Below are 9,538 nucleotides of genomic sequence, written 5' to 3' on the forward strand. Positions count from 1 at the left end.
TCGTTATCAATGTTCTTATTAAGTTTGTTAAGGATGGAATCTCCACTGTTCAACTCATGGTCTTGAGACAATAATATCAGCCAGTAGTAGTCTCAAAGATTTGAGATAATATGCAACTTGGGGAGGGAATGAAGAGTTCCTTTTTTATCCTATTTTATCTCCACCCAGAAATTATGCCATAAACCATTTACTAAAGCACTTTGCTTTCACAGTTGATCTGCCTGTCTGGGTTGCTTTGAGGCTGGAAGCTATAGCCTCCAGGTTAGCACCTCAAAGTAACAGAGCAGGGGGCTAGGAAAAGCAGCCTTTGTCCTGTCTCTGCTGGAACTGAATGGCTCTAAGTTGAAGTCTCCAGGAGAAAAGGGGAGGGAAACTTATCTTTGTCCTTTGTTCTCAGTATTTGTATGACTTTCAGAGCAAGTGTTCTCATGGTAAAAAGAAAATTGTGAGTTTGCACATAAGTTCAGGTCTTAAATTGAATAAGAGGTTATAACAGAGAATGCCTACATGCATATAAACTGGGAACAATTATCTGGCTTAACATCCACCATTTATTACTAGCTTACAGGTTCAAGTAAAATTAAAGACCATGACTAAGCTGTCCTTGAAGTTTTGTATAGATAACCCAGTCAATGTCTTATCTCCTGTTTTTGCACCTGTGGTTCTGTGGTGTATAGATGTATATCTTCCTTATGACCTACGGTTAATGGTTTCTGTAACCCCTTGGAGTGGGTTTTATAAGTTTGTGTTATAAGTTTTATAAGTAAGTTTTATAAGTTTGTTTTATTTCAGGAGCAATTAGGCAGTTCTGTCATAAAGGGGCTTGAATGTCTCTGTAGATGTTGCCATTCTGAAAGATGGCGACCTTAGCATGCTAATTGTTTCTGCAAAATAAACACTCTTTGTTTTGGCATACTATCTGAGTCCAGGGTCTTCCTTTAGCGATTTTGGACCCTTACAAGGAGACTTTGCTAAAACTGATAAATCAAAATAAAGAAGATATTAAAATGTTAGAAATACAAATAAAGAAAAAATAAAATACAAAAACAGTAAATAAAACAACAGGTAAAAAGTTTACTAGACCAGACTGAACAAACTGCTAGGATGACAGAGATACAAATGCAAGAAAATATGAAATATGACCACAGACCTTGGTTTATCTGGCCTTTCAGACTGTTCCTGTAAGGACTTTAGTTAAGCCATCAACTTTCTCAGCACATAGAGACTGGACAACAAATCATGCCATGTTGTAGCTTTCTTTTAAATTAACCATTTTTCCCACTTTCCTATTGGGCCCCCAAACAGGAATTCTTCATTCCAATTCATCAGGAAGCAATTATAAGGATACCACAATCCCAACTCCTTAAATTTGGGTGGATAGTTTTAGTAATTTTATAAATTATACAAATGTTGTCATTTAAAGGAATGATTTGCAAATAATTATAGTCTTGGACAGGAAGGAAACTAAATAAGGAGCTTAGTCTTAGGATGTCTTAGGGTTTTACTGCTGTTAATAGACACCATGATCAAGGCAACTCTTACAAAAACAACCTTTAATTGGACCTGGCTTACAGGTTCAGAGTTTCAGTCCCTTATCATAAAGGCAGGAGCATGGCAGCATCCAGGCAGGCATGGTGCAGGCAGAACTGAGAGTTCTACATCTTCATCTGAAAGCAACTAGGAGAAGACTTGCTTCCAGGCAACTAGGAACAAGTCTTAAAGCCCATGCCCACAGTGACACACCTACTCTAACAACGCCACACCTCCTATATTTCCTTTCCTCTTCTCTATCCTTCTTTCTTAGTTAAAGGGTAGGAGGTTGAAAAGAAAAGGGGGGGTATAGAAATATTATAAGAGTAGACAAGTAGGGGTGAATTATTGAATCTACTCTTAAACCAAGAAAATATGTTATAGCTATAATCTTACATTGGTAAATATCTTTATATTTTGATACAAAATTGAGGCCATATTTTGTTATATTGGTACAGAATTTGGTTTATTGATATATAAATAAAGATATTTTGATACATTGGTATAGGTTATTATATACTGATACAAATTTAAGATTGATAAATATAATGTATATGTTTTAACACTTATTTGAGGTATTGTACTTATATAATTCTCAAAGTTGCAATATAAACTTCTAGTCCTTTTGAAAGCTGCTAGTACAAAGTATTAGGTAGGATAAAAAATACAAATTGCAAGCTATTATGGATAGCTAAAAAATACAGATTGACAGTCATACTAGATACTAGTTTAGTTAATTATAATGAAATACTTTCCAAGTTATTCAAATAGTAAATAGCTAAAATTAAACAATGTTTGACAATTTGAATATACTATGGATAGACAGCTAGTCTTCCAAAATCTTGGAGGCTTACAGAATATTGACATTTAAAGATATTTTTATTAACTAAGATCTTTTGACTATGAGACAGGTCTGCTCCTGACAGTACCCCCATTCTACTTTAAAGAACATGATGATCATCAACAACCTCTTTATGGAATTTGCCTCAAATGTGGCAAGTTAGCCATGGGCAAAGTAAATGGTGATGCTTCAACTACAAACAAATTTGTCCAGAAAGGACAAATAGATGCAGGGATTCAGAGAGATCATGGAAACACACCTGAAGCCTAAAGAGTCATATCAATAATAATATGCAAGTGTCATGGGATGGGATTAGGAGGAAGCCAGATTACCATAGAAGGCTAAGGTAGAGCATTTAACTTTTCAGCTATTGAGGTGCACTTTTAAATAAATCTGGTTTCTTTGTGTAATTATTGGGAATTAGTATCAATTGAAAAAATACGGTTTACCTGATTCACTGTTTATATTTATATTAAGAATAATTCACAGTAGATTCTTATATATCTTCACATATTTACTGTTCCTTTCTCTCTGAGATAGGGTTTTAGTTCCTTTCCAACAAAAGCATAAAGTGTGACTATTTATTTGTTTTGGAGCAATATAACAAATAGGAAGATGGTAAAAGAAACAAACAAAAAGAAGACAAGGATGACTACTCTCATTATCTGTCAAAAGTAGTCCGTAAGGCACAGGGACCTAGGAGCAGTAGGGGCAGGACCCTCTGGTTGCTGCCCTCACAGAGAGCTAAAAGCCAGCTGCCAGGAGTGACTACACACCTGACAACAGAATACTCTGTTCTCTATTCTCGCTGAAAGAAAACAGGAAAAGAGGTCTACAGGAGTGCTGAAACACTGGCCCACAAGAAGGTCAAGCCACTATTAGAAACAGCAAGAATGGCAACACCAGAGACAACCAGAGACATATGGCAAGAGGCAAGCACAGGAACCCAAGCAACAGAAACCAAGACATCATCAGAGCCCAGTGTTCCCCCTAAAGAAAACACTGTATATCCAAACACACCAAAAAAGAAAGATGTAGATTCAAAATCACATTTTATCATGATGATGGAGGACAAGAAGGTCATAAATAACTCCCTTAAGGAATTACTTGTTTACACAAGTAAACAAGTAGAAGCCCTTAAAGAGGAAACACAAAAATCCCTTGAAGAACTACTGGAAAAAACAACCAAACAGGAGAAGGAAATGAACAAAACCATCAATGAGTTAAAAATGGAAATAGAAACAATATAGAAAGCACAAGGGGAGACAACCCTGGACATAGAAAACCCAGGGAAGAGATCAAGAGTCATAGATACGAGCATCACCAACAGAATACAGGAGATAGAAGAGAGAATCTCAGGAGCAGAAGATACCATAGAAAACATCAACACAACCACCAAAGATAATGTAAAACAGAAAAAGCTCACAGCCCAAAACATACAGGAAATCCAGGACACAATGAGAAGATCAAACCTTAGGATAATAGGTATAGAAGAGAGTGAAGATTCCAACTTAAAGGGCCATTAAATATCTTCAACAAAATCATAGAAGAAATCTTCCCTAACCTAAAGAAAGAGATGCCCATAAACATACAAGAAGCCTACAGAACTCCAAATAGATTGGACCAGAAAAGAAATTCCTCCTGTCACATAATAGTCAAAACATCAAATGCACAAAACAAAGAAAGAATATTAAAAGCACTAAGGGAAAAAGGTCAAGTAACATATAAAGGCAGACCTATCAGAATTACACCAGACTTCTCACCAGAGACTGTGAAAGCCAGAAGATCCTGGACAGATGGCATATAGACCCTAAGAGAACACAAATGCCAGCCCAGGCCACAGTATCCAGCAAAACTATCGATTAACATTGAGGGAGAAACCAAGATATTCCCTGACAAAACCAAATTTACACAATATCTTTCTACAAATCCAGCTCTACAAAGGATAAGAAATGGCAAAGGCCAATACAAGGAGGTAAACTACACCCTAGAAAAAACAAGAAAGTAATATTTTTGCAACAAAACCAAAAGAAGAGAAGCACACAAACATAATCCCACCTCCAAGTACAAAAATAATAGGAAACAACAATCACTACTCCTTAATATCTCTCAATATCAATGGACTCAATTCCCCAGTAAAAAGGCACAGATTAACAGACTGGATACATAAAGAGGACCCAGCATTTTGCTGCCTACAGGAAACACACTTCAAAGACAAAGACAAAGACTACCTCAGAATAAAAGGCTGGAAAACCACTTTCCAATCAAATGGTCTGAAGAAGCAAGCTGGAGTAGCCATTCTACTATCAAATAAAATCGATGTTCAACCAAAAGTCATCAAAAAAGATAAGGAAGGACACTTCATATTCATCAAAGGAAAAATCCACCAAGATGAACTCTCATTCCTAAATATCTTTGCTCCAAATACAAGGGCACCTATATACATAAAAGAAACCTTACTAAAGCTCAAAGCACACATTGCACTTCACACAATAATAGTAGGAAATTTCACCCCACTCTCATCAATGAACAGATTATGGAAACAGAAATTAAACAGAGACAAAGAGATTAACAGAAGTTATGAACCAAATGTACTTAACGGAATTTATAGAACATTCCATCCTAAATCAAAAGAATATACCATCTTCTCAGCACCTCATGGTACCTTCTCCAAAATTGACCATATAATTGGGCATAAAACAGGCCTCAACAGATACAGAAAGATAGGAATAATCCCAAGCATCCTATTAGACCACCACGGACTAAGGTAGGTCTTCAATAACAATAAGGAAAGAATGCCCACATGTACATGGAAGTTGGACAACATTCTACTCAATGATAACTTGGTCAAGGAAGTAATAAAGAAATAAAAATAAAGACTTCTTAGAATTTAATGAAAATGAAGGTACAATATACCCAAACTTATGGGACGCAATTAAAGCTGTGCTAAGAGGAAAACTCATAGCTCTGAGTGCCAGCAGAAAGAAACGGGAGAGAGCAGCTTACAACACACCTAAAAGCTCTAGAACAAAAAGAAATAAATATGCTTTTTCACAAGGGGTTTGCCATCAGAGCACAGGTGTTGTGAAAGCCACTGCTAATTCAAAGCAAAAATGGGAAAGGAAAAGACTCACATCAACATTGTCGTAATAGGACACGTAGATTCTGGCAAGTCCACCGCAACCAGCCACCTGATCTACAAATGTGGTGGAATCAACAAAAGAACCATCAAAAAGTTTGAAAAGGAGGTTGCCGAAGTGAAAAAAGGCTCCTTCAAGTATTCCTGGGTCTTGGACAAACTGAAAGCTGAGCGTGAGCATGGTACCACTATTGACATCTCCCTGTGGAAATTCGAGACCAGCAAGTACTATGTGGCTATCATTGATGCCCCAGGACACAGAGACTTCATCAAGAACATGATTACAGGCACATCTCAGGCTGGTTGTGCTGTCCTGATCATTGCTGCTGGTGTTGGTGAATTTGAAGCTGGTATCTCCAAGAATGGGCAGACCCATGAGCATGCTCTTCTGGCTTACACCCTGGGTGTGAAACAGCTAATTGTTGGTGTCAACAAAATGGATTCCACTGAGTCACCATGCAGTCAGAAGAGATACGAGGAAATCGTTAAGGAAGTCAGCACCTACCTACATTAAGAAAATTGGCTACAACCCTGACACAGTAGCATTTGTGCCAATTTCTGTTGGAATGGTGACAACATGCTAGAACCAAGTGCTAATATGCCTTGGTTCAAGGGATGGAAAGTCACCCGCAAAGATGGCAGTGCCAGTGCTGGAACTGCACTCTGCCGCCAACTCGTCAAATTGAAAAGCCTCTGCAAATGCCCCTCCAAGATGTCTATAAAATTGGGGACATTGGCACTGTTCCTGTGGGCCGAGTGGAAACTGGTGTTCTCGAACCTGGCATGGGGGTTACCTTTGCTCCAGTCAATGTAACAACTGAAGTCAAGTCTGTGGAAATGCACCACGAAGCTTTGAGTGAAGCTTTCCTGGGGACAATGTGGGCTTCAACATAAAAAACGTGTCTGTCAAAGACGTTCGACGTGGCAATGTTGCTGGTGACAGCAAAAATGACCCACCAATGGAAGCAGCTGGCCTCACTGCTCAGGTGATTATCCTGAACCATCCAGGCCAAATTAGTGCTGGCTGTGCCCCTGTTCTGTATTGTCACACGGCCCACGTAGCAAGCTAGTTTGCCGAGCTAAAAGAGAAGATAGATCATCGTTCTGGTAAGAAGTTGGAAGATGACCCCAAATTCTTGAAGTCTGGTGATGCTGCCATTGTTGACATGCTCCCTGGCAAGCTCATGTGTGTTGAGAGCTTCTCTGACAATCCTCCACTTGGTCATTTTGCTGTTCATGACATGAGGCAGACAGTTGCTGTGGGTGTCATCAAAGCTGTGGACAGAAGGCTGCAGGAGGTGGCAAAGTCACCAAGTCTGCCCAGAAAGCTCAGAAGACTAAATGAATATTAGCCCTAACACCTGCCACCCCAGTCTTAATCAGTGGGGGAAGAATGGTCTCAGAACTGTTTGTCTCAATTGGCCATTTAAGTTTAACAGTAAAGACTGGTTAATGATAACAATGCATCATAAAACCTTCAGAAGGAAAGAATGTTTTGTGGACCTTGGTGTGTGTGTGTGTGTGTGTGTGTGTGTGTGTGTGTGTGTGTGTGTGTGTGTCAGTTTTAAGTTATTAGTTTTCAAAAACAGTACTTTTTAATGGAAACAACTTGACCAAAAATTTGTCACAGAATTTTGAGACCCATTAAAAGAAGTTTAATGAGAAAAAAAAGAGGCACTCAAGCGGCAGGTCCCTTGCAGTCCAGATACCGCCCAGATCTGAAGGGACCTGATCAAAAGCTCCCTGCACCCAAATCCCTTGGGAGAGAGAGCTAAACCTTCAGAGGGGCGGACATGCCTGGGAAGCCAGAAGAGACTACACTCTGCCCACATTTCTGACTCCAGAGGAAAACACCTAATGCCATCTGGGATACCGGTGCACGGAGGGTCCGAGAAAAGGTAGCACAGGCCCTCCTGGTTGCTGCCCTCATGGAGAGCGCAAAAGGAATCCCCCCATGAGCAACTTGAGCCAGGGGACCACAGGTAAAACCAACTTTTCTGCTCCAAGCGACCTGCCTGGTAGACTCAGGACACAGGCCCACAGGAACAGCTGAAGACCAGTAGACAGGAAAGACTACACGCCCAAAAGCAGAACACTCTGTTCCCATAACTGGCTGAAAGAAAACAGGAAAACAGGTCTACAGCACTCCTGACACACAGGCCTATAGGACGGTCTAGCCACTGTCAGAAATAGCAGAACAAAGTAACACGAGAGACAACCTGATGGCGAGAGGCAAGCACAGGAACCAAAGCAACAGAAATGAAGACTACATGGCATCATCGGAGCCCAATTCTCCCAACAAAGCAAACACTGAATATCCAAACACACCAGAAAAGCAGTATCTTGATTTTAAATCACATTGGATCATGATGATGGAGGACTTCAAGAAAGACATGAGAAAGGCTTAGAGAAACACAGGAAAACATAAATAAACTAGTAGAAGCCTACAGAGAGGAATCACAAAACTCCCTGAAAGGGTTCCAGGAAAACACAATCAAACAGGTGAAGGAATTAAAAATGGAAATAGAAGCAATGACGAAAGCACAAAGGGAGAAAACCCTGGATATAAAAAAGCCAGGGGAGGGAGAGCTGAACCTTCAGAGAGGCAGACAAGCCTGGGAAACCAGAAGAGACTGCTCTCTGTACATACATCTCAGACGCCAGAGGAAAACACCAAAGGCCATCTGGAACCCTGGTGCACTGAAGCTCCCGGAAGGGGCGGCACAGGTCTTCCTGGTTGCTGCCGCCGCAGAGAGCCCTTGGGCAGCACCCCACGACCGAACTTGAGCCTCGGGACCACAGGTAAGACCAACTTTTTTGCTGCAAGAAAGCTGCCTGGTGAGATCGGGACACACAGAGGCAGAGTTCATCTAGGACCGGGCACGTCCTGTGTTTGCCGGAGGTCCCACGCCCGAGGATCCCGGCCCGCAGCAGCTTTCTGCTCCCAGACCCCGTAGGAAAGAGACCTCACCGCCTGGTCAGGTGGGCACTCCTGAGGCTGCAGAGCGGAAGAGACCACCAACACTGCCCACCCCTGCCCACATCCCTGGCCCAAGAGGAAACTGTATAAGGCCTCTGGGCTCCCGTGGGGGAGGGCCCAGGAGCGGCAGGACCCCTGCCTGAGACACCGCTGGAACCTGAGGGAAACAGACCGGATAAACAGTTCTCTGCACCCAAATCCCGTGGGAGGGAGAGCTAAACCTTCAGAGAGGCAGACAAGCCTGGGAAACCAGAAGAGACTGCTCTCTGTGCACACATCTCGGACGCCAGAGGAAAACACCAAAGGCCATCTGGAACCCTGGTGCACTGAAGCTCCCGGAAGGGGCGGCACAGGTCTTCTTGGTTGCTGCCGCTGCAGAGAGCCCGTGGGCAGCACCCCACGAGCGAACTTGAGCCTCGGGACCACAGGTAAGACCAACTTTTCTGCTGCAAGAAAGCTGCCTGGTGAACTCAAGACACAGGCCCACAGGAACAGCTGAAGACCTGTAGAGAGGAAAAACTACACGCCCGAAAGCAGAACACTCTGTCCCCATAACTGACTGAAAGAGAGGAAAACAGGTCTACAGCACTCCTGACACACAGGCTTATAGGACAGTCTAGCCACTGTCAGAAATAGCAGAACAAAGTAACACTAGAGATAATCTGATGGTGAGAGGCAAGCGCAGGAACCCAAGCAACAGAAACCAAGACTACATGGCATCATCGGAGCCCAATTCTCCCACCAAAACAAACATGGAATATCCAAACACACCAGAAAAGCAAGATCTAGTTTCAAAATCATATTTGATCATGATGCTGGAGGACTTCAAGAAAGACATGAAGAACTCCCTTAGAGAACAAGTAGAAGCCTACAGAGAGGAATCACAAAAATCCCTGAAAGAATTCCAGGAAAACACAATCAAACAGTTGAAGGAATTAAAAATGGAAATAGAAGCAATCAAGAAAGAACACATGGGGGGCTGGGGATTTAGCTCAGTGGTAGAGCACTTACTTAGGAAGCGCAAGGCCCTGGGTTCGGTCCCCAGCTC

The 9,538-nt window shown here is 41.7% G+C and overlaps 1 pseudogene; it reads left to right on the forward strand.

Moving 5' to 3' along the window:
* Positions 1 to 5,445: 5,445 nt before the first annotated feature.
* On the forward strand, positions 5,446 to 6,855 carry Eef1a1-ps5 (eukaryotic translation elongation factor 1 alpha 1, pseudogene 5; annotated as a pseudogene).
* The last annotated feature ends 2,683 nt before the right edge of the window (positions 6,856 to 9,538 follow it).

The sequence above is a fragment of the Rattus norvegicus genome, chromosome 20 (assembly GCF_021556685.1).
Source record: "Rattus norvegicus strain SHRSP/BbbUtx chromosome 20, alternate assembly SHRSP_T2T, whole genome shotgun sequence".
In the NCBI taxonomy this organism is placed as follows: domain Eukaryota; kingdom Metazoa; phylum Chordata; class Mammalia; order Rodentia; family Muridae; genus Rattus; species Rattus norvegicus.